Genomic DNA, 26,803 nt, shown 5'->3' on the forward strand with positions numbered 1-26,803 from the left:
ATAACCTTTTCAGTTTTTCCCCTCAACATAAATAAGTGCTGCTGCTGCAGTCTGGGGTCCATTTTCATTGTAAATACTATGAAATAGACTATGAATTTTTATATCTACAACATGTCACAAAGGTGTTTTACTAGTGGTAAATTTGGTATAGAAAGAGAATAAGGTTTGAAAGTTAAATTATCTCAGTGAGCTAAGCAGTTCTAGCTGATAATTGGTATCTTCTCAATTTATGTCTAAAATTAATTTATACGATGCGATCTTTAGGCAAAGCAGCATAACTTGTAATATAATAAGTAACCCACTGTAAATAAGATGTTTAAACAGAACTCATTGTTTCATACAGTGCAGGTTAATGGTCTGTATGCTTTGTTTTTAGCCAACTTCCCCTTTATAGGAATTAGTGCCCCCAGAGGTGTAGTTTTGTGTTACCTTTACATCATTCCATTCAGCCCTTATTTTCCACCATACAAGATTTTTTTTTTTTCATATTGTGTTATCTCTGTCCGTTTTTCCCTATCCTGTAAAATAATTTTGCATTTATCTGTACTCAACTAGTCCTACAAGGCTATGCATACCATGGTAAACTTTGCAGTATATTCCAAAACAAAATTAATGCATTTGTTTAGATGTCCTGTTTTGTGTCATGTATCTGTGTTGATTGATCATTCATTGGGTCTTGGTTGCTGCTTATATTAGGGCTATATTAGCCACTATTGCTCATATAATTGCTTGAGAAAACAGTCAAGAACTCAAGTTTTGTATGTCCACTGTATTTGCCACTCAGGTTGGAGTAGCTCTACCACCCAAGCAAAAAATATCATACTACAGTTTTGTAACAGGGTGTACCTTATATACTATAGATACAGTTGGCTATCTAAAATGTAATTGCTACACTTTTACTGCATCAACAATATCTGAAAATTGTTATATTCCAGACTGAGATATTTTGTTTTCATGTAAAGAATCTATATTGCTTTTGCAAGGAAATGTGGTCTCCTTTTGGCACTGTTTTAATAGGACCTGTTTGTTCTATAAAATTATTATTATTTGCACTTTTTGCTACCTCTAGTTAGTCTTGTTAAGTTATTAACATAACATTCAGATTTTAATAGCCTAAAAAAATCCAGTTTAACCCTATTAATTCTTAAGTGTTGCATTAAGTACACTAAGTAGGTATGCGTTTGTGTAAATTGGCTTTCCATACCAACCATTATGTCTCTCTTTTGCAGAGTAAAAAATATACAACCTTTGATGCTTCCAAGTGTAAGTATTATTGTTTTTTACCCAGGCTTGTCATGTGAATGGGTCTAATATGGTTCCTGGAATTATAATTCCACATTTTTTTCTTATTATTCTTAACTGTCATGGTAAAATTTAATTTCTAAGATTCCATAAAAGTAGCATTGGTAATGCAAGGGGGACTGACACCTTTTTAAGGACAATTTATTACTGAAGAGAGTGCAGTAATGTAAGTGGCGGCTGGTGACTTCAAATCAAAGGGGGGCTGCAGGAGACAGCTGAATGGGTGGGGCCAATGGGAAGGAGTGTGGCCAACTAAAAGGGGTGGAGCTATGGTGCAGTGGGATCAATGCTGGGCATGCTTACTAATTTACATGAAATAAATGCTCAAGTCAGTATGGCGCATGCTAAATACTCTACACAGCACACATTGTTACACGTATATACAGGTTGAAGACTCTGCGGTATGCTGCAAACAGTACTTCGTACTCGGTTTCTGCACCTGAAGAGAAGCTGTGGTCTGTTCTGGAACACAGGTCATACTGGATCCCCCCCCCCCACTTTTTCATGGAGGCTCAAAAGGGACAGTTTTAAAGTTTCCCAAGCAAACACTATTCACGTGACCCCACCTGGTTCCAAATAAGTGCTTGTAGTCTACTCTTTCGGCTGTTCACGTTAGGGGTTGCTACAGCAGATACATTTCCAGTTTATTCCTGTCCTCTGCATCTTGCTCTGTCACACCAACTGCCTGCATGTCCTCTCTCACCGCATCCATATACCTTATCTTAGGCCTTCCTCTTTATCTCTTACCTGGCAGCTTCATCCTTATCATACTTTTCCCAATATAGCCAGTATCCCTTCCGCAGCACATGTCCAAACCAACCTAATCTCACCTCACTGGCATATAAATACTGTGGATGACTAACTTTCAAGATGATATCACTTAATTGGCCCATCATCATCTAAAATGGACACATATTCCTTGTTATGCTAGCATTACTGGGACTAGCTTAATATTCAGTGCTACTGCTAACTAGTACAGATGGGGTTAAGCATCAGTAAAACGGTTTACAATTAACCTTGATAAAGAAGCTGTTTCTTGCAGAACTGAGAAGGCACTGCAAAAGGAGCAGGCAGAAGATAGGGTACATAAAACAACTAGAGAGCCCACAAAGAGGATCCTAGGCCTTAAACACTTGTCCTGTATGGACAGACTCAAAAAACTCTAGCTATTCTCTGTCTGATATTGCCTACTTACAGTATAGCATGGTCAGCTACACATTGTAGTTTGCCCTTCCTTTTGCATTGGACAGTTTTAAGATTCCAACCTAGCTCTAGGTCTGTTTAGCACTTTTATTCATGTCCAAGATATGAGTAAGCTGCAACAACATATAGTGTAGGTAACTGCTATATGGAAATTTAATTTATTGCATTTGATTACTGGGAGAATCCGATTGAGCAATAAAACCCCTTTTCAATGAGGCCTGGGGAGAAAAGATCCAACTAACAAATATATAGATACATAACAGTATACTGAGATAACACACATCTCTGCTAAGGTAAAAGGGGTAAAATAAAATCCACATTGCAATACATTTACTTACAATGCACACATATGCTTTCACACTGCAGTCTACAGTACACAGAGTTTCATTCTGTATGTTTGCATATATACCTAGCCCAGTTACACCTTCTGTGTATTTTAAGCTGCATTAGCCAGCATAAAACATATCTCAGGCTTGTGCGCATTTATTTAAGGTTACTTATGATGAGCAGATTTTAGCCTAGGTCAGATTCAACAATATACATCTTGCAGCATACCTTTCAACCTCTTAGAGCAATAAATCTGGACAAAACCATGTATAAAAGTGGGAGAAAGGACCACAAATAGGGACAATTTTTAAATATTTCTCTTCTTACAAACTTAGAAAGTTGATAGAACAACAGGTTTTGCATTAGCATGAATTTTCTGAAGGGTATATGAAGTCTGAAACTCCAATGTCTGTCATTACTTTCTAACTTCAATCTTTAATGATTTGTCTTATGTCATTTAACAGTCATGTACATTGCTTTCCAACTTCCACCAGTATCCCTCATTGACAGTGGTGAGAAGTACTGACTGAGGTTTCTTTTTGGGGATAAACTCTTAGCTAGGCTTGTAAGGGACCCCAGGGGCATTAGCCTAGTAACCTCCTAAGATCCTATTTAACACACCCTCAAACTAGAGAAAAAACCTTACAAGAGCAACTGACAGCACAGTTAAACATTCAATATACCATTCAGTAATCATTTATGACAATACATTAACAGAGTAAAATGGAGCTCAGTGTTGATCAGCTGGTTAGATTTAATTAAATAGAAAAAAAACAGTGGTATAACAAAAGAAACAAGCTAAAACATATGCCTTAAACATTAGACATAAGAACTGCCGATACAGATTGTGCAGACGTCTGCAGGAGAACAGCAGCAGAGATTTCTATAATTGAATTCAGTGGTCATCAGTATCAAAACAATCCTCATGTGCCTGTCTTGGGCACGATTAATGACATCTCTGAAACCATCACCCTACTGAAAAATTATGACAAAATGTCTTCAACTCTGCATCTGGGAACAAATGAGAAAAATGCCAAGAAAGAGATGTAGTATGAAGTTTTGTAACTGGGGAAGAATGCAAAAATTATATCAGTATGGCAGGTTCAGACATTTTGCATGTTCCACTTTGATAGTTGTACAGAAGAATGTATGTGATGTATGATGTCTGTAACTGTGCTGGAGGGGTATTCCACCTTATGCAGAGGAATAGGAGGAATGGGCTACTGTAACAGTTTGCTGCCACACAGTTCCGGTCTTTAACCATTTTATTTCCATTCCTAAATCTACAATGTCCAGTTTAAAATAAATATCCTAACTGAAATGCGTAAATCATCATAAATATGGTTTCCTGAAAAGAAACAACTGAATAAATAAAACTTGAAAGTATAGTGACAGTACAGCAATAAAAAATAAGGAAACCAGTTCCAGCTGCTGTAAAATACATTTAAAATTACAGCAAGTTGTGCAAGTAGCCAGCATACTTATTAAACAATTGCACAGTCCCTTTAATCTTGTCTTTTTTAGGTGAGTCTTCAGCAATATTTTCTGCTTATACAGCTACATCTCTGTTTATTTTCAGTTAAAGTTAGGCCAAAACTAAGTTCTTCATGGTAAAAAAGCAGAAGTGAACTATGCCACAACAAATACACATGCACTTCTAGATTATACTGTAATAAAACCAAATGTATAAGTTACAATTGGTAATGCTCATTGACACAAACAGTCAAGAAAGATGGAATGCATATATGGCAAACTAAACAAATGGCAATCAAGTAAATCACAGAAAATGTCATATTTGGTGTCAAGTCAGTTAAAGTCAGGAAGTGAAAATATAAAGTGCATTTTGGCATATACAGTAGATCAAAGCATTACAACAGACTAATGAGCCAGAAAATTGATTTGCAGGCTACAGTAACCACTTCCTATGATCACTTGCTTGCACTAAATGACAACACATTTATTAACTAATCATAATAGCTGAGCAGCCTGTAGATATGTAGCTATGCTGGCAGTAAAACAAAAGAACCTATAATGGAGCATAATATACACACAGACACAGTTCAGAGGAGGCCTCAGAAACTGAGTAAAGACAATGTAAAAAGATCTTGTAGTTATTAATGGCAAATGGCATGATGACATGACATAAGAAAGTAAAGAACAGGACTTAAATAATTGTAGCACTAGCATTTAACAGGGGTTATGTTATGCATTACAAATCAGTTTTAAAAAAGTTGCATAAAGTAGGCCATACCATATGGTGAGAGCCCCCCCTGAATGTGCAAAAGTTCCTATTTCATGGAAAGAATGGTGAAAGGCTGGACCAGCCCCCCCAAACTACAATGAGCTTTAACATTACATTCTTGTAAACTGGAACACATACAGACCCATGAACTCCAGTTAAACTACAAAGGCTTAGTTATGGTATACTGTAGTTGTTGAAACAGTTTGGAGGTGGAGTTGTCATCCTTGCGTATCAGAATCAGAATACAAATTAAGGTAAAATAAATTAGTCTTTGGAGAACAAGATTATCACTAATAGGTAGAATGCTTATGTCTTAAAAATGATTTGTCTATTTCGATGCGGCACATCCAAGTATGCAGATGCAATTGTAATTACCACAATAATGCTAGCAACTGTGGCCATAACATTAAGATATAGTAATGGGAATGGCTGATTTTGTAGGTGAAGGTTGCTAAAACTGCATAGGATCTGAACAAGTAGTTGAGAGAGAAAATACTATGTGGCCAGAGTATTAGCTTCTTGGAAATAGAAGAGATGGAGATTATTAGAAACCATATATTTCTTTAAATGAAAATGATATAGCAGAATGTGTGGCAGAAGCAAAGAGAAGACTACTGTGTATAACATGCACGTGCTCAGAAGGGATGCTCAGGCACACAGAGAATGGGAAAACATCAGTACATAAATAAATAAGCAGAAAGTGTCCCTGGGAAAATTTTGGATTGATTGGGGCAATTACTTGCTTGGTTATCATGCTGACAGAAACATATTTATTTCTTCTAGCATTCAGTAGAACGATTCCAACATAATGAGACTTACTAATACTTTATCAGTATGACCTATAGTAAATGCTAGGGATATTTTTGCATACAACATATTTAAACAGAAATAGGCAGGGAAGACAAAAAAGTATAGTCCTTTTCAGATATATTCTAATAGTGAGATTAAAATTTAAAACTACATCCAGAAGCAAATAAGTAAAGAAGACTGCAGTAAAGGGTGACATATCAAGGGACAGCTCCTTAGTATGGTAAGAGATTCTGTACCAACTAGAAAAGCCATCTGTTTGTGTTACAATAGACTTTATTCTCATCTTACAGAATGCTATGTTGTCTGCAACTCCAGACAGTTAGAGGTAACACTGAAGCATGGGGAAATACAATCATGCTGATGAAGATTGGGTGCACAAACTAGTGTACATTCAGGTCCAGTGCCTAATAACTCAGCCTTAGACTGCAGCGACCAATGAAAAGAAAATGACAGATAGAACATGAGGAACTGAACCTTTATGTGCAAAAGAAAAGGCTAGGGTGACCCTACTTTGTCAGTCAGCACAGCATAGACACACTTACCTCAAAAAGATGAGCGAGTGAGTTTGAAACTGTGTCCGTAGTCCATTTCTAATTGTCACTCACGACAAGTAAGCTTTTTTTTTTTTTTTTTTTAAGTAGCTGGCTGCGAGTGCTACAGTGCTACTCAAGGACTACTCGGGAATCCACACTCCAGAATCTTTCCTCTCTCTGAGTCCGACATCTCTGTGAACTTGCAAGCAAAAGCACCCCCAACCCAAAGAAAATCAGATAGCCAGATACTGAGATTATTTAATAATATGCTAGGCAGCAATGGCACTGGTGTACCCGTGCGTACGTACGGTCGGTAGCTAGAGCAAAAGTCAAAGGCAAAAGTACCTGTCTTGCCCTGCACACTGCCTGATAATACTGATTGTTTCTCACTCTCTATTTCAGAAAGAGAGTGAGAACCAATCAGTAGTCACCCTACCATTCACATCACGGTACGTGCCTGCGGACATGGCAGTCCGCACCCCTTCCACTTTACTATGCACTTACCGCATAGACTTCTCGGCATCATACACTGATGCAGAACTACCTATAGTCTGGACTGCCTTTACAGCAGTCAGAAACAGTCCAGCAGGCAGCGAAAAAGAAAAAAAAACCGAACCCCCCCCCCCGGAACTCGCAAAGCAATGAGCATGCGCAGTTCAAGTTCCGGGACTTTGCGAGTCAGCCAGACTCATTTTTATAGCAAGCCAGGCAGGTTTCTTACTTTAAAAAATATTTTATTTCAGAAGTTCTACTTTTCTTTTTTCGTCACACAGCTGGGGGGCTGCAGTCCCACAGTCCGATGCCACGAGCCGCCACTGAGTAATGTATTTATTCCTGTAATCAGGTTGTCATGTCCTTGCATAATATATAAAGTCCTTGAAACTTTATAACCCTGCCTGTTGGAATAGGGTAGACAACCTATAGCAACACTTACACATGAAAACAAGACAATTGATTGCATACCTCTTTTTCACAGATATCTGAATTTTAGTTCAGAACCTGTATTTGATATTACCCTGAACAATTATAACTGACTATTTATTTTCGTCAGCCTGTGTCATTTATTCTTGCATTAGCAAGTTTTCAGTTTTCTGAGCTGAAGTATTAAAAGGATGTAATCAATCAGGCAGATCAATAGCTTGGGAAAATTGATGCATCATTATATTTTTGGTTAAGGCCTCAAATTGGACTTGTGGTCACCTATGGGTGCTCTGCACTGTATTAATTTTGACAGCAAAAAAAAATATAGGTATCAAAATACACGTTTTGAACTAACATGTATCACAGCAGACCAGAAGAAATAAGTCTGCAGTTATTAGTGTTATTTTCATATGTAGGTGCTTGCTGCAGGATATGTACCCCATTCCAACAGTCAGGATTTAAACGTTTCTGGGACTTTATGTATTAAACAGTGCTAAGCAAGGCCGAATGCAGGACTAAATATTAGTGCCACTCTTTTCATTGATGAATTGATGTTAAAAGGTGACTACCCACTTTGTCTTACCAGCGCTACATTTATGGAATCTTAGAAATTACATTTCACTGTGATAAGAGCAATAAGAAAAAGAGTTTTGTGATCATGATTCCAAGATCAATTGTATACCACCTTATACAGGATAAGCCTGATTAAAGTACAATACAGTTTCAAATTAAAGAGTCAAAGTTTATATAATTTTTACCCTCTACACCCATAGAGGTGGCATAATTGATATGGAAGGCCACTTACTATAAATGCAGGCATACTTAATGTACTTACTGCAACACTTGGATAAAGACTAATGTTTCTTTAATCTATTTGCCCTAGGTAATAAGGACAACTCTAGGCCTTTTGTCTCTAGAGTGTTTTACTTTCTGACTTGTTATAACAGTTGATCCCAGTTGTTTACTTAATTGCAAAAGTTCCTGTCCAATTATCTTCCCAGGTACCTACCTCTCTGTAATTTTACATATATTCTTTGTTTAAATATATCAGTTTATAGCTTTTGATCCATTATGTCCCCGCATTGTCATGTTTCTTGAAGTAGACAACTGTTGTTTTATAATCTATTTTTGTAAGTGTTCAAACCATTTATATAGTCATCCTTTTTTTTTTGAGCTTGGGGAGGAATATGCTAGTTTTTTTCAGCCATTATTTTTCATTATTTAAATGTTCTTAATACAGCACTATGTTAGATGTCTGTTAATTTATGTCTGTTAATTGATACAATAAAATTTAAAACAGAGAAAAAAAGGAATATAGTCTTTCCCATTTGCAGCTGATGCTCAGATAGCACTACTTTAGAAAAGCAAGTTACCCAGTCTTTTTCATGTATAATTGTTATAACTCTAGATCTTAAGACTGATTAATCCTTTCTATCATCCCTGTAGACTGTAGATGATATGAATTCAGCAATGCTTTTGCATGTCATAACAGGCTGTACATTTCTTTCATAAACTGTATTTTAAAAGTATGTTCCTCTGTCACTCAATAACTTGGGGAGGAATGAAAAAAGATATGTCTAAATTGAAAAACATTACAGCTGTAGTGTGGACTGTATGGCCCATGGCTGATGAAACTTCCACCCATTTAGGATAACTGAACATTTGTCTTCAGTTTTCTAGTAAATCTGTACTAGGCAAAGGTGCCAGAGTTTGCATCCATGTGAGACAAGGCCTCTGATCCCAGATGGACTTGCACATATATATGGCTATTGCAAGAGGCAAGTAAGGTACATTATAACCTTCAATATCTTGATAGTGCAACAACCCTTCATAACATACCCAATAATTCTATAATCTAGCCAAGATATCAGGCTCTTCCTCTACTACTTTGGGATATCTATCAGATCTTAAAGTAGAGAGAAAATTACTAAATTGGTGGGACTGCTTTAATCAAATTTGTAGCCAGACTTGGATTTTTCTTAAACCCATCCAAGATAGCCTTTTTCCCCTGCTTTGTCTACTACTGCACTATCTAAGGCATGCTGATTTGTATCCAGATTTTGTTTTATTTTATTTTGATTTTACAAAATGTCCATTAATCTTTCTCTAAAAATTCTTGAAGATTTATGGCATGCTGTAAGATTTGCTCTGTAAATCTACCATCCCCTTCTTAGCGCAGACTAGCAGAGGCAGCACAAGTCAGGATACTACATAAGCACATGTTTTGATGGAGTCTGTATGAAGGTGGTCCACTGGGAGTTGCAAGCCTAGTATCTCGTTTACTAAGTTCCAGAATTTCATGCTTAAGGCATTCTGAGAGCTTGTAAGTGAGTTAGCGTTTTGCCTTTGTGTAGCTTTCTTAGGTAAGTTGCATAGCAGGGTGGAGTGGTTTTGGCTTTCTTTGGATGGACATTTTTCAAGTCTTCCAAGCCCCATCCGTAAGTTCATAGAGTGATTTGATTTCCTTTGTTAACCATTTGTTATGCTTTTGGTGTCTAGACAACAAATGGCAACTTATGTCTTGAAATTTGGGAAGCTGGTCAGTGAGGTAGCAAATGTTTCTGTGTCATTAAGATTTAAGAATACTTCCCAATGGATTACATAAAGTTTTTTTTTTTCTGTTTCTAGATCTGCTGTTGAGTCTTTTGAGTGAAAGGTACAAATTTTTCCAGCACAGAATTCAGATCTGGAAAAGAAGAACCACTTTCTTGTGAGGTCTACCTTAGTACAAAAAGCCTACATTAAGCATCTGAAGAAGATTAATTTAATTTAATACTATAAGCATATCTACATGCTAAGGGGAGGGAGGATTTTTTCTGTGATCATTCTTCTAACTTTAAGTGAGATTTCCACATGATAGGTTGTCCAGCTTTCCTGTGAAGCTAGACAACCTCTAAGAAAAAGAATCAAAATCTCAGTTATGGCATCTGAAGTCTGCATATGGAAGAGGTGGAATCATCTTGCAGTACTCGTGAATAAGTAGCTTTCCCTGAGGATGGTTTGCATCTTCTAGAAGAATCTGAATCCATTAGTCTTTAGAACAAAAGGGAACTACCAGAATTAAATGGAGTATTTCATTTCATAATTTATTATTTTATTACAGCCCCTTTGAATGAGGGGAACTGAGTGACATGCTGTTGTAGTAAAGAAATGAAACTCAGAATTCAGCAAAGCAGAAAGTTCTTTCATTGGAGGTTGCTCAAAGTCACCTGTACTTCCCAGAACAAGGAATGAATCTCTATAATAAAAATCAAATTATGTAAGCAAAACTGTTTTCAGGCTATGGTTGATTAACCAGTAGAAGAAAATAAAATAGTTTTGCAGGTTATGATGTCAGAACATTTTTATAGATTCTTATTATGTGTTTGACAATATTTAACAATGTTTCATTCTGGACTTCCAAGATGGCTAGGGTTGCCACCTTTTCAAATGCCCAAAGTGGGATGATTGTGGTACAAACATCAGATTTTGCAGGCCAAAACATACCCACAACCAGTACAAAAGACTGAACTTAATTTTTTTGCCTAAATAAAAGCTTATTCTTGTAGCATTTTAGTTGCTTATTCTGTTTCTGATAACATTTAGGTGTTTCAGATACAGAATAACTGCTTTATGAAACTATTACATAAATATAGGAAATAATTTTGCCCTAAAATCTCAGGACAATTTTCCATTTTTTAAATTTTTTTGCAGGACACAACTGCCCAAAGAGGGACTGTCCCTCGCAAAGTGGGACAGGTGGTAACCCTAAAGATGGCTGGCTACACACTGATCAATAGCTTAATTTCAGTTCTCCTGGTGCGAAAGCAGAAAATGAGAAATAACAACCAGTGAAAATGTGATTTGGGAAAAATTCAGTTTACTGGCTATTAAGCACACTGTATGCTAGCAAAGAAGAAATTTAGAGAACTGGAAAAGGCAAAGAGAAAGCACTGTCTGGAAAGAATCCTATAGCTGTTCAGCAAAAAGCAGATCAAGCTTCAGCTTTGGTACAAGAAATTATTTCCAGTAATTTAGAGGAAAAATAAATCAAATGTACTCAGAGATGATTAAAGTAAATGAAACATTGAAGGAATATATAGGATCATAGGAGATTACTAGGCTATCGACCCAGAGGTCATTTTAAAGCCTAGCCGTTTCAACCCAATGTTATACCACAGAGGTACTAGCCAATACCCAAGACTGCATTTAGTGATGACTGCCCATGACCAAGAGGGTTGAGGGTGTTATCCCCAGTAAGAATTTATGGTGCCACATCCACTCATCTAAGTTCCTCTTGAAGAGTGGCATAGAGGTGCTCTGTTTCACATGAACTGGTAGCCTATTCCAAAGACGTGGCAGTCACTGGGAGATAAATCTGTCCCTCCAGCATGTCCCATATAAGTCCAGACCATATTTAAGTCCTTGTTACGGGTGGCCCTAGACCCATTTGATTTACAGATATGCCGCAAGTCCACTAGGTTTGGGTCTTGGGTTGCTCTGTAGGCCAGGCATAAGTCTCCCCTAAGAAGTCTATACGATACAGAGTACAGTGACAGGGACTTTAGTCGGTCCATGTAAGGAACATGCTGGAGGTCCTTGATCTTCTTTGTTAGAAACTTCTGAGGTCTCTCCAATTGCCCTAGGTGATTAGTATGGTACATACTGAATGGGGCTTTATACTCAATTATGGGCCGGATAAGTGTCGAGGCGATGCCTTTACTAAACTAGTGAGCTACATGGAAAGCTTTCCTTACAATGGCAGACACGTGGTGATCAAAGTTAAGGTTGCGGTCCCTTACCACTTCATGGGTATTGTAACCGATTTGATAGTGAAGGGACATGGTTTGTGCTGAAGGGAATGATAATGCATTTCTTTACATTCAGTTTGAGACTGTGACTAATACACCAGTCATTGGTCTGTGAGAGACCATCCTGGAGTACACTGACATCATTTGGGGATTCAATGACTGCAACCTAGTGTGCAGTCATCTGGAAACCTGGTCAGTTACAACCCTTTAATTCTGACCTAAACGGAGAAGTATAAACCAAACAGTAGGGAGCCTAGCACTGACCCCTGTGGCACCCTGCTGGTAACAGGTCTTCTGGTTGATGTGGAGTCAACCACTTCGATAGTGTGCATCTGGTTTGTGAGCCAGTTGGCAACCCATCTTAAGATGAAGGGGTCTGCATTCAGTTTTACCTGTAATGCCCAAATGTGGGATTGTCTCGAAAGCCTTTGCCAAGTTGAGGTATGCTGTGTTCACAGATTTGCCCTCATCAGTGACCTTGGTCACAATTTCAAAGAAATCTACCAGATTTAACAGGCAGATCTGCCCTTCACGAAGCTGAACTGGGTAGGATCCAGGGTTTGCAGGTTTATAGGTTCATACTAGGCTATCTGCCCTAGGGCATTTATAAAGCCTAGCCAGAGTGTGTTTGGCTTTCGCCACCCATTTTAAATTAATTTTGCTATGCCCTTTTTCGAGGTTAGTATACTGTGCCTCTGTCTAACAGTGACACAGAAGTGATACCCGGGGTAAACCTACGATCTCCCATCCACTCATCAAGATTCCTCTTGAAGAGAGGAAATGAGGGACTCTGCCTAACCTGGACTGGGATTTTATTCCAGAGTGAAGGGAGCCTCTGGGTTATGAATCTGTCCCTCCAGCATGTCCTATTTATTTCAGTGCTGAGGTTCAAGTCTCTCGAGCACGTAGCTCGATGGGATTTGGATTTTCAGAGGTGCAGCATGTCCATTAATTCTGGGTTGGACATGGCTTTATACGTCAGGCACAGATCGCCTCTGAGCAGGTGGTATGCCACTGAGTTGAGCTGGAGTTTCTTTAACCGGGCAGCACATGGCATCTGTTTGAGCCCTTTGATCCTCTTGGTGAGGTACTTTTGGGGTCTTTCCAGTTGCTGCAGGTGTCTGGTAAGGTACATCCCAAAAGGGGCATTGTACTCAATTATGGGCCTGATGAGGGATGAGTAAAGAGGCACGATGATCTCCCCTGATCTAGATGGGAATCCCTTCATGATTAGGTGGGCTATATAAAATGTTTTTCTAACCACTTTGGCCACATGGTTGTCAAATGAGAGATTGCCATCAACTTGGGTCCCCAGGTCCCTAATTACTTCTGCCGTACTTAATGGATTACCACCTATGTGGCAATTTGTGGGCACTTTGTTTTTGCCAAAGGGGAGGACTATACACTTTTTGGCGTTTAGCTTGAGGCCATGGCTCTGGCACCAGTTGTCTGTTTCTATGAGGCCCTTGTGTCGGCTGGAGAGTCGATTATAGTGCCCAGTTTGCAGTCAGCTGCGAACTTGGTCAGCCACAGTCCTTCCGTGTTTGCCTGTACCTCCGAGAAATATATACCGAACAGGAGAGGTCCCAGGACTGAGCCTTGTGGGACGCCACTTGTAACTGGTTTGGAGTCTGACATGGCTCCAGCAATTCTAACCATGTGGGTTCTGTCCTTGAGCCAGTTTGCAACCCATCTAGTGACATAGGGGGTTATATTTAAGCTGGTGAGCTTATCTATAATGCCCAAGTGGGGTATTGTATTGAAGGCTTTTGCGAAGTCCAGGTAGGCTGTGTGGACCACCTTCCCCTCGTCAATGGCCTTGGTGACTGTTTCAAAGAAATCGACCAGGTTTAAGAGGCAGGATCTGCCCTTAAAGCCGAACTGGGTAGGATCCAGTATCTGTAGGTTCCCAATATCTTTTTTTTATGAGGTCCATGATGATCCTTTCCATAGCTTTGCAGACCAAGCTAGTCAGGCTTATGGGGCGATAGTTTCCAGGATCCGTTGAGGCACCACCTTTGTGGAGAGGGACCACTGTTGTTGTACGCCACTCTTTGGGTACATATCTTGTGGTAAGGCTGAGATTGAACAGTAGTTTTATGTTTGGGTTTAGCTCTTCTTGGAGTTCATGTAGGACGCAGCCCAGGACACCGTCTGGTCCCATTGATGCTGTGTTTTTTGCTTTGGAGAGGGCGGCTCTTACCTGAGCATCTGAGATGCCAGGGGGGGCAGCACTCTGCTGGGATAGATATTTGCCCTTTTGGTGGGGGAGGGGGGAGAATTTGCACTGAACCTGTCAGCTAGGATGTTGGCAATGTCTGTGGGTTTGGTGTATTTTTTGTCATTTTGGACTAATTGAGCATATCTGGGAATTCCCACCCATTCCTAACATAACTAAAGAAAGCCTTGTGATTATCCTTAGTGTCCTGTGCAATTTTTCTCTCGAAGCTGGCCTTAGATGTATTTATGAGTGCCCATAGTTATTTGCTAACACTGATCAGAGATGCCTTCCCTTTTTGGGATTTTGCTCTATCATGTAGTAGCTTCCTCCTTCTATTGTATAGTTTGTTTATGGCTGGGGTCCACCAGAGAGGACGTCTGCCTTTGGAGGATTGGGTCTTGGTTTTATTTGGGATTGCATGATCCATGCATTCCTGAAGGTGTTCATAGAATGTGTTTATAAAGGATTCTGCAGTCTGGGCTGTATTTTCCACAGGCCCGGGGGCTTTGAAGGATTCCACCTCGGTTTTGAGGAGTGTGAAATTTGCTTTAGAGAAGTTTTTCACTGTGGTTTTCTGGGCAAGGGGTGGGGTCGGGATGTGAATATCCAGTGAGATTAGTTTATGGTCTGATCTTACTAGTGAGGGATACACTTCTGGTCTGAAGCATAGAGTCCCCATGTTGGTGATGATCAGGTCCAGTATGTTTTCCCCTCTTGTGGGAGTGGTAACAAGTTGTTCCATAGTATTTGAGTTTATAAATTCTAGGAACCTTTGAGCTAGGGTGATGGAGCTAGAGTAATGCTCCCAGTCTATGCTTGGGTAGTTGAAGTCACCCAATATAATGGTGTTTGGAGAGACCTTCATATTTTCCAGTGTTCTCAGGAAGGCTGAGTGGGGTTCCTGGGTTTGGGAGGGTGGTCTGTAGCAGGCTATAAACTGGAAGGCAGTTTTACCCACTGTTAGTTGCACATGGATAGTCTCTGATGCTTTGTGCTGTGCCACCAACCTGGAGGTGTGGGTATCTGATGAATATTGATACTCCCCCTCCTTTTCTGGTTCGGTCCAAGTTTTGGGGCCGAAAAGCATGGTATGAGGTATAACCTGGTAGTGCTGGGGTGCTCTCGGGAGCCTTGAACCAGGTTTCTGTTACTGCACAGATATCGATGTTCTCCATGTTAAGGAGAGTTTCGAGTGCATGCATCTTGAGGTTCAGCATTACTCTTAGTTTCTTATCCCTTGTGATACCTATGGAGGTGGGTTTGTCTTTTGAGCCTTGCCTAAAAAAGGCACTATGGGGGTAGCAAGAGCCTTTGCCAATATCCGAAAGCCCAGGGGTGACAGGTGCAAGCCATCCCTAGGGAAGCATCGTGGCAAGCCATCCCTAGCGAAGCATCGTGGCCCATCGAGCATGTCATCCCAGGCTGACAGGCATTGAATCCCCTTTGAATGACACCAATACGTAAGCCAATTGTTGAAATTGATAGTCTTGTCTTCATATTGTGGCATCATTCTTGGTGAGGGTAAGATGCTACTCAAGGTCAGGGTCATAACCAGCCTGGGCCACATGCTCAGAGAGCTCCTCTATGTCTCTTTTCATGTAGTCCAGGGAGGTACATCTCAGGTCATTCACACCAGCATGGACAATGACCGAGTCATATTTGTACTTGCCTTGGAGTGATCTGAGTGCTTGTGTTATGTGGCGGATCCTAGTGCCCGACATGCAGCTCACTGTGACCTTCTTGTTCAGCCTGGTGAGTGGGACGTCAGTGTGCCTGACGATAGAGTCACCTATTACAAGTGTATCAGGTGTGCTGTTTAGCCTTAACGGCTGTAACTGTTCGGCACACTGGCTTAGTGAGCTATGTGTTGTACGTGTTTTGTTTTGGGGTAGCAGTTGCTTGGGTGTCTGCTTTGGAGGTCTCTGCTGCTTAGGCAGATTTTTATTTAGAGCCTCAGAGTATGTTTTTGTGTGTTTATGTGTTTGGTTTGCTGTCGTGGTAGGTCTATGTGAGACTGAAATTGTAGTGAGTGTGGTTTCCTTCTCCTCCTGACAGGTTTCGCTAGTACTGAGTTGAGAGCTTAGCCTCCAGTTTGGCTATATGGTTGCATCTCTCACGTGTTGGAATTTGTTGGGAGGAAGAGAGAGTTGTCTGTGTACATGAGGCAGTTGTAACATTGCCTCAAGATTCCCAGGTTCACCAGCTGGACCGGAGAGGAGATTGACAGCTGACCTTTGGACATGCTAGAATAGTATTGGGAATTCCTTTATAACTGAAAAGAAAAAAAAGGGCCAATGGGGAACAAGGTACTCAAGGGGAGTTTGTGAGGGTGTAGTGCTTCTAATTTTTAGTGCTGACTTAATTGCTTTAGTGAGCAAGTGCCAGGTAACTTAAATGCAATGTGTTACAGGTAACTTAAATGCAAAAATGACAAACAGCAACTTTCTTTCAAGTGAAACAAGGAAATAAGTACAGTAAGCAATGCAGATGTCACTAGGGATCCACAGAAGCAGTGAAAAGCTGTCACCTATGTCTTTATCTAGGAAGTCCATAACGATACATTCCATGGCCTTGCAGATAAGGCTGGTCAGGCTTATGGGTTTGTAATCCCCCAGGTCTGTTACTAGGCCAGATATTCTTTTTTTCTTCTTCAAGGAAGGGACTCAATGCAGAGGTTTATGAGTCTGGCTGGAGATTCTGATTGCAAAGAAAATAACAGCCAGACTAAGCAAGCCTAGACGAGGAGCTTGGGAGAAGGCTTAGGGAGCCTTCTGGGAAACATCCCTCAGCTCAGACTGTAGCCACAGACATCTTCATTCACATCTGCAGTAGAAATGCTGCCCTCCCCTTGTGCAATTAATAGTCAAAGCTCTGAGTCAGGCACCTGGGAAAGTAGTGTTATATTACACTTACCATAACCATTATAGTCCTGAGTTGGGGGGGACTTCCTGCCATGGAAGCCCCTAGCCAGCCCAACCACCAGAAACCCCCTTCCCTCCTCCATATACACACACACATACACACATATATACATTATACATATATATGACACATCTGAAGTAAGATGTATGTCTGATCTTTACTTGGGTTAATCACTGAATTAATTCTTGACTAATGGCAATGATAAATGGGTTAAAAGTAGCAGGCCCAGTCTGTCTGACCATGTATACAGTGAGTTTTATTAAACCTTTCTGTTTTTGCAGCAACTTTAAGGTTGAAGTATTTTGTGGATGCATTTCGCTTTTAAGCTAGCGATTACTTCATATGTTTAAATGTTTTTAAAAATGGGGGCACTGCATTACCTGAAATTTATTCTGGTAAAGGCCGATCATAAAATAAAAGATGAAAGCACTCAAATAATGTTCATACTGTATCTTCTTTTTGGTGTGATATTTGTTGGTTAGCAAGGTACTGAAAACTGTTCACAAAACTTTACAAGAATTTTTACTTAAATCCAGAGGAAGGATGGATTTGCTGAACATATTTTCTTGTTGTGCCCTAGGGGAGGCCAGGACTCTGAGTAGATTGTTGCATCTGGGTGGGTGGGGAGGCCGCAGAGGAGCTGCTACTGAGTCTGGGTGGGCAGGGAAGCTGCAGACATGTGGTTCCTACATCTGGGAAGATGGGGAAGCTGCTCAGGAGTGGTTACTGCATCTGGGTGGACACAGATGCTAAAGAGGAGTGTTTGCTGCAGTTGGGTGGGTATGCCCTTAGACTATACTTCATGACCTTCTTACACAAGGATGTTATCAGTGTGGGGTTGAGGACTAAGTTCATCAAAATCACTCACTGGCTGCAGTATGATGACACCTCAGTGAGTAGTACTTTTAGGTGCAGTTCCTGGACCCTAGCATGATACTGGAGATTCCTACCCAGTGACATTATCAGCATGGGGTTGGGGACTTAAGTCAAAATTATTCCCTGGCTGCGGTTTGATGGCACATTTGACATACCCCACTGGGTAGCACTTGTAGGTGCAATTCCTAGGCCCTATCATGGGACTGGAGATTTTGTGCTTAAAGTGTTGTCTTAATACTTATCAAACCAGGTAGCCTGCCAAAATATGGGAAAAACCTTGGTTGGATTGGGGGGGGGGGGGCATTTGTGGTTCTGGAGATATGAACATTTGTTTTAACTATAAGGAGCTAATTTGATTTTTTGTTAGAAAGCACAAGATTGTCAACTATGGAAAGTCAGAGGACTAGCTGCTAGAGCTGCTGTAATTTCCAAGAGCTAGTAAGGCAAAAAACCCATAAGGTTGTTACTGTCCTTAACATTTTAGTTACGCAAGTGAAGAAATTTAACTGGCTAAAACTGATGGTATTTATCACTGTGTATGCAGTAGTGCAATATTAACTTATTCCTGTTTTTCATATTTTAGCAGTAACTCATGACTGGGTCTTGTAGGTACCACAGGATTTACACAGAATCAGTGTGGTTTGATCATGAGGATGAAGACAAGATTAAATACAGCAAGCTCTAGGTAAATCCTGTGATACCCACATCGAGGAGTGGATTATTGCTATTATACAAGAACAATTTAAGAAAGAAATTGGGTACCTTTCTTAAAATGTCTTTGTATTACAGCACTTTAGTCTTCCGTTTGCTGACATACTTCACTTGCTTATGGGACTTGCATTCTTATGACTGCAGAGTATTTCAGTGCAGTGTAGGGGAAGTGACAGAAAAATGCATCTAAACCTTATCACAATAAACAAAAACATGCTGGAGGGATAGTTTTCCTGACCCAGAGATTCCCCAGACCCTGGAATAGACCACCCATACATGTCAAGCAGAGCACCTCTTTGGCCCTCTTCTGATTGGATGGGAGATAGGAAATTCACCTCTGGGTGAACAGTCGCCCAGCTAGACAGGGGTCCAAGGAAGTAAACACTGTGGGAAGAAATAGCCAGGGAATTGTTTTGGCTAGGCTTGTATAAGCCCCTAGGGCCGATAGCCTAGTACCAACCTATGAACACAGACATACACACACACACCCCTCAACTCCTTAGTGCAGAAAGATAATGTTTTAGTGCCTGAAGCTATCAAGGGTAATTTAAAACTACATTTTTGAACAGACATCCATTTCTGAGACAAATGGAGATGTGCCTGACAAGCACCAAAGAAAAATATGAACACAGACACACACACACACACACACACCTCAACTCCTTAGTGCAGAAAGATAATGTTTTAGTGCCTGAAGCTATCAAGGGTAATTTAAAACTACATTTTTGAACAGACATCCATTTCTGAGACAAATGGAGATGTGCCTGACAAACACCAAAGAAAAATGTTTCACTTTGTTTTAGTATGGCAGGGATCCCCAATACTAATCTGAGCAGATTTATTATTTTGCATCTAATCTTAAGTAAATGCTGCAAACAATTCAAGTTGAAAATTACTTCAGTACATTTCTTCTGAGAAATCCGTTAGGAAATTCCTCAGAAAATATGCCATTACTCAAAGTACACCAACTGATTTCCAATACAGTGACACAAGCTTTCTTTCTAAATCTGCCAATACATACATTATGGATTCAAAAGTGGTGGGGCTAGGGATCCCCTGACAAACTTCCCTTGTTCAAGAGAAATATTTTTAACCTCACACAGTGGCACTGCAGTTAAGACTATAAAATTACAACTTAAAAGCCTCAGTGGCTTAAGGGCTTTATTCCAAACTGAGGAAAATTAAAAGTGGAATATTGAATACATATGCACAAGCTGCAGTTTTAACAGTCTTCACTATTGGGACCACTATCAAGTCTACACATTATCTCCCAATTTCTCGTCTTTCTTATGCTTGAAAATAAAAATGTTTTTCTACGCTGGATACCTCAAAATCCACACCAAGCTACTCAACTGCGGTATACCAGTCCAAAAATTTTTAAATAAAAATAATCATACTGCCATCTACTGTTTGCTTATGTGATAGCATACAGTCATATTCAAACGGGTGCCTCAAGACAAGGAGTTCTTAGACCCCCCCCCCAATTCTTAACTTACATATAAACTTGTCATGTTATTAGCACTGAATAACCAAAACTTGTTTCCAATGTATTACACATCTTAAAGTTCATTAACAGATACTGATAAATTGAATGACAAATCTAATGAAAAAATGAAAAGTATCATTTTTGATTTCAATAATACATGTACATTTTGGTGGGCAATGTACCAATGCACATCTGCTTTTAACATTTTTAGGACTAGAAAGCATCAAATCAATGACGATGTTAAAATTACTCTTGGTTATAGACTCCAGCAGTAACATGCTCTGCCACTTCTCTTCATATGTAAAGGATGCAAGATAGTAAACCTATGAGCAAATGACACCTTTTGAAAGGCTAACACACTGTTATAGAAAGATGAACGTTAGTGGGCTGCCCCTCTTGCAAATTTACCATATTTTTCAAGGTGGTTGCGACATACTTGCACATAATTTTAACCAGTCACCCAAAAACAATCACAAATAACCTAGCCAAGTTAGTCTCCACTAGTCTCCACTATACCTTAAACCTGTGGTATAGTGGAAGCCCATGTGATATTTGCAAATGGCCTCTCAAGGAAGTGTTTCAGTACATGACCAATGAATGCCCATTGAATCAAGTCAGTTTGAGTACATTAAGGCAAATAAAACAAAACCCCATTAGCTGTAGACATGCCATGATTAGGACCTGCTCAACACATTAAATTGTCTGACTACATTTTATTACAAACAGAGCTTAAAAGTCAATGCTTTGCAAGCAGTCCGTGGGAAGTTTAGATTTATTGGCCCGAACGTGCTAACACTTTTAGCTGAAACACTGGTATCTCCTTAAGGGATCACTTGCACATACCCCATGGGCCTCCACCACGGAAGATAAAGTATTACTCAGTTTAGACTCTAGCTTGTGTTTTTCTTGTGGTTGCAATAGATAGTATACAAAGAGAGAAAAAAAGACAATGCAGACAAAGCAATAGCAAGATCCAGTTCTTCCACAAAAATACTGAAAAGTGACAAAACATTAAGACAAATTGTTAAACAACGAGTTACTACTTCATAAAGCGGGTTACTACGGTTCACAAAAAAAAATATTAAACAGTGATTCTACTGCACACATCCATAAAGGAGTGTGATCGTGGCACCATTCAAAGAAAGCCTGATCTAGGATAACACTCCGATTATACGGCTTCGCTTGTGTTTTGTTTCGAAAGAGTGTAAATTATTTTGCAGTGCAGTAAAATCTGTATATTTTACGTCGAGAGCATACAAGCTCTGCCCTGGCCAATCTGTTCACGAAAGGCGCTCAACACATACCTAAAACTACTCACAGAACCCTGTAATTAAAATAATAATATGCACCGTTACCCCCAAAAGCCGCAGAAAGCTAGAGAAGGCAAGCTATTCCGCAACAGAAACAGCACAATGTTAGCCCAAAAGCCGTAGAAAGCTAGAGAAGGCAAGCTATTCCGCAATCGCAACAGTACAACTGATATCCTATTTACATACTCTCTTGTTAGACTTTGTCTCCTTATCCTACAAATGCAGTGTGTGCATATTTCAAGTAAGCACAATATACTTCAATAACGTAAAGCTAATCACAGCAGTATCAAGAAACAAAATGCCACAGAACACGCATGTGAGCACTGCCGCCTGCTCTCTCGAATAGGAAGGGGAGCGTTAATACTGCAAACGTGCGTGCAAGTATAACATTCAGATGTAATGTGATCCTATCTCGCCTACATTTTCTACAGATGGGTTCGGAGCCGATCCTCGGCTCCGACTCGGCACGCTATACAATAGAACGCAGTCTCTTATTGGCTGAGTTACCTCATATCCCAGGATGCACCACTACTGCTTCCCCAGATCTCGTTTGCCGCTTCTACAGCATAGACATGGTCTCGGACTTGGCTGAGCTAAGTGCCTCTTAGTCAATTATTTTCTGTCAGAATTTTCGCTAAAACTTACCCAAAAGCTGTTTCAACAGCTACTTATTGTTGAGTGACTGTGTAGTTAAGAAATTTGTGGTAAAATTGTATTATTTTTGGTGGTAAGGATCCCGTTTAAGTTAGAGGGGCCTTGCCCTAGCCCACGCGCTTTACTTAGAGCTGTTTAACAGCTACTTATTGTGTGACTGTGTGATTGAAAATTTTGTGGTAAAATTGTATTATTTTTTGGTGGTAAGTGATCCCGTTTAAGTTAGAGGGACCTTGCCCTATCCTACGTGTTTTAGTTTTTCTCTTTAAAGTTCAGTGTTGAAGTAGATAGCCATGTCGAAGGAACATAGGCCATCAGGATTTAAAAAATGTTCTAAATGCAATTATAAAATGTCCATTACGGACGACCATTCATTATGTGTATACTGTTTGGGGCCGAAACACCTCCAGGAATCCTGTAGTGTTGCCACGCTTTTTCCTCTCGCATGCTCCAAGAGAGGAAAAATAAGTTGATTTTGAAAGGGCTTATTACCCCTTCCTTTGAGGAAGCCTTATCTTCCTCTTCTTCTCCGTCGAGGAAGAAAAAATCTTCGGCTCCAACCAGCCCGTTGGATCCGGCAGCAAAAAAGTCAAGGCAGGCTTCTCCGTCGGCTCCACGGACTTCGGAGCCAAGAGCAGAACGGTCTGCCTCGATGTCTCCAGCCTCGACTTCTCTGGCTTCGGAGCTGAGAGCTTGGGCATCGAGAGGCGAGTCATCTCCATCGGCTCCACTGTCTTCGGAGCTGATGAGGGTTGCCCGCTCAGACTCTTCCCCTTCGGTGCCGAAGTCCCCATTGGCTCCGAGGGAAATTGCAGTGGTAGTGGAATCTCCCTCGGCGCCGATACTTCTCGAAACCACAAGGAGCCAGTCCCCCAGTCTTTCGGAGCCAGCGGAGAAGTCGACTCGGACCCGGTCGGTCTCTTCTCAGTTGTCGAGGATGTCCGATTCGGATGTAGACAGGGTGCTTCAAAGGCTTTTTCAGTCTCCGGTCTTTCAAAAGTTGGTCTCGGCTCCAGCCCAGTCGGCTCCGGAGCCGGTTTCCCACCCTACTATCTTGGTTCCTCCTCCAACAGCTTCGGCGCCGTTGGAGTCGGTGCTGGTGGAGCCGGTGGAGGTTGTCGGGTCGGTTCCGACCCTAACTCCAACCCCGCCCTTCGGGTCAGAGTTCGGTACGCGGACCTCCTCTGTCGGACCCGGGGGGGACGCTTTGGGACCGATCCTTTCAGTTCCGAGCCTCCCTCTCAGTGCGTCGGCAGTGGGAGTTCCGACTGCTGTTGTGGCCTTGGGGGTTGAACCTTCCCAGGAGTCTGGGGGTCCCGCCTTCAAGCCATGAGGAGTGCCTTGGCCAAATCCTCTCTGGCCATTTCTACCATCTCACCACCACCTTCCCTTAGCACAGAGACTGGCTCCTTTGCAATCCCCCTGTCTCACGACAGCGGAGCCCTTGGGCCTGAGGTTACCCCCATCGGGGGGTTCCCTTCTTCCTGGAGGCCCCTCCGAAATGTCTTCAGAGGAACCTCCGAGAAAGAGACAGTGCAAGAGGAAGCACATCGACTCCCCTGATGAGTCTCTCACCTCGGATACTGACCTCGATGATGTGGAGGGGTCCCCCAAGTCGTCCTCGGATGATGTATCCTTTGCGGACATCTTGGAGATCCTTAAGCAACGAGGCGACTGGCAGTCCAAACCCCCTTCTGCTGAGGAGTCGGTGTTCCTCAAGGCCTTCGGGGCTCAGCCCTCTGCCTCCTGGGTGTCTCCGCCCTTCGATGAGCTTCTGGATCTGATCTCTTGAAGGGCGTGGGAACACCCAGACTCTGTTGAACCGGTGCCAGCTCGCCCCAATAAATTTCTTTCGGCACCCCCTGATAAGGACTTTCTTTCCAAAGGTGTGGGTGTGGATGCCTTGGTGGTGGCATCTGCCACCCAGCAAGATGTGGCAGAGGCTTCAACGTCCGTCCATCCTCCTAATAAGGAGTCTAGGAGCATGGATCGGTATGGGAAGCACACCCTTACTTCAGCAACCTTTACATTAAGGTCTCTGAACTACCTGACGCATTTCACGAGACTGCAGAGGGATCTGGTCAAGGAGCTTTCAGACACCCTCTCCGGTAACTTACCTGAGCAGTTAGCCCAGACGGTTAACTCCCAGTTGGCTACCCTGTCCTCACTATCCAACTCGTCCATGAGGCTCATTTCGTATGCAGCCGAAGGAGCGAGCAGAGCGGCGGGCACAGGTATTGCTCTACGGAGACAAGCCTGGCTACGCCTGTGTCACTTTGCGGAGGCCTTTAAGTCTTCCTTTGCCGATGCCCCCTTCGATGGGTCCTCTCTGTTTGGACCCAAGGTAAAGGACACTTTGACTTGCTGCGAACAGGAGGGTAAGACTTTAACTGCCGTTGGGGCCCGGTTTTCCACTCCCTTCAGGCCTTATCCCAAGGCTCGAAGAGGAGGGAAAATGTGGTTCCATAAGTCTCAAAAGCCTTACTCATCGCAGCAGAGTGATTCCCCTCCTAGAGGCAGAGGAGGGGGAAATTTTTCAGGGAGACGCCGTCCCAGAGGCGGCAGAGGCCCCCGCAACACTGGAGACCGCGAGTCCTTTCGTGGCTCCTCCTCCTTCCAGCATCCCTGAAGGAGTGCCCGACTGTGCAGCTCCGGAGCCAGTCGGGGGTCGTTTTTCGAGGCACCTAAAGGCCTGGGAAAGTATCACTCAGGACCAATGGGTGCTCCGAATCATCGCCGGAGGTTACACCATTCCCTTCTCTCAACCCCCCCCACCATCCCAAAGAATCCCGGACCCGCCACCCAGTCAAAGGGATCTGGCAGCCAGCGAAATTTCGAAGCTGCTTCAAAAAGGAGTCATCCAACCTATCCCCGCAGATCAGGCCGGATCAGGGACTTACTCAAGATTCTTTTTGGTACCAAAAAGGACCGGGGACTTGAGGCCCATTTTGGATCTCAGCAGGTTAAACCAATCAGTGAAAAAGTCCAAATTCCGGATGGTCACCTTGCAAACCATTCTTCTGCTTTTGGAGAAGGGTGTTTGGATGTGCTCCATAGATCTCAAAGACATCTATTATCACATTCTGATAGATCAGGCGTTGAGGAGACACTTGCGCTTCAGCCTAGGAAACAGTCATTTCCAGTTCCGTGCACTGCCCTTTGGTCTCACCACAACCCCCAGGGTGTTCACCAAATGTTTGGCAGTGGTGACTGCTCACCTGAGAAGTCTAGGATTCCAGGTGTTTCCATACCTGGACGACTGGATCCTAACTGCCACCTCCAGGCATCTACTCTTAAAAACTCTAGCAGCCACTATCTCCCTAGGCAACTCCTTAGGAATCACCTTCAATTGGACAAAATCCGTATTGCTGCCATCACAGCATATTCTGTTTATTGGTGCAGAAATAGACTCAAGGCAGATGCGAGTCTATCTTCCTGCGGAAAGGATAGCAACATTGCAGTCTCAGGTTCGGGCGCTACTCCTCAGACGTCGCGCTCCAGCGAGAATGGTCCTGCAGCTGTTAGGTTCCATGTCAGCAACCATTCTTCTCGTCCCCTTGGCAAGGTTGCATATGAGGATACTCCAGTGGCTCCTCTCAGTTCAGTGGTCTTATCAAGACCTCCCCCTCAGTCACCACATATTGATCACAGAGACGTGCAAACAGGATCTGTGTTGGTGGCTTCTTTCCTCCAACCTGGATCAGGGGTGACCCTTCGTTCCCCCATCCCCCTCGGCCACGTTGACTACGGATGCCTCCCAGATAGGGTGGGGGGGGACATTATCTGGACAGGTCGGTCCAAGGCATGTGGCACTCCGACGAGAATCTTCTTCACATCAATATCCTGGAAATGAGGGCAGTGCTGTTAACGTTGCAAGCACTGCACGATCACCTCCCCCAGGGTACGATTGCCATCCAGTCCGACAACATGTCGGTAGTCTGGTACTTGAACAAGCAAGGAGGGACCAGGTCTTACCCCCTTTGCAGAGAGGCCATGAAGGTATGGGATTGGGCGATTGCTACCAAACGTTTTCTAGTGGCTACACACATTCCGGGGAGATCCAATCTGATAGCCGACAGACTGAGCAGGACTATTCTCTCCCCTCACGAATAGTCCTTGAACGACAGAGTGGTAACACAGATTTTCACGAGATGGGGAGCTCCATGTTGCGATCTTTTCGCAACTCCCCTCAACACAAAATGCCAGCAGTTCTTCTCTCTCACTCCAGCTCCGGGGGAGATCCCCAAGGATGCTCTGGTCCAAGCTTGGCCCCCGGTCTGCTATACGCCTTTCCACCAGTTCCTCTTCTCCCCAAGGTGATTCAGAAGGCGATTCGCTTGGAAAGCAAAATGATTCTAATTGCTCCATACTGGCCTCGTCAAGTCTGGCTCCCTTTTCTTCACAAGTATGCATTGGAGGGTCCCTGGTTCCTGGACCAAGTTCCGGACCTCTTGACGCATCAGTCAGGACAGCTCCATCAGTCCTTCCATTCATT

The sequence above is a fragment of the Protopterus annectens genome, chromosome 1.part2 (assembly GCF_019279795.1).
Source record: "Protopterus annectens isolate FY-2018-M chromosome 1.part2, PAN1.0, whole genome shotgun sequence".
Lineage (NCBI taxonomy): Eukaryota > Metazoa > Chordata > Ceratodontiformes > Protopteridae > Protopterus > Protopterus annectens.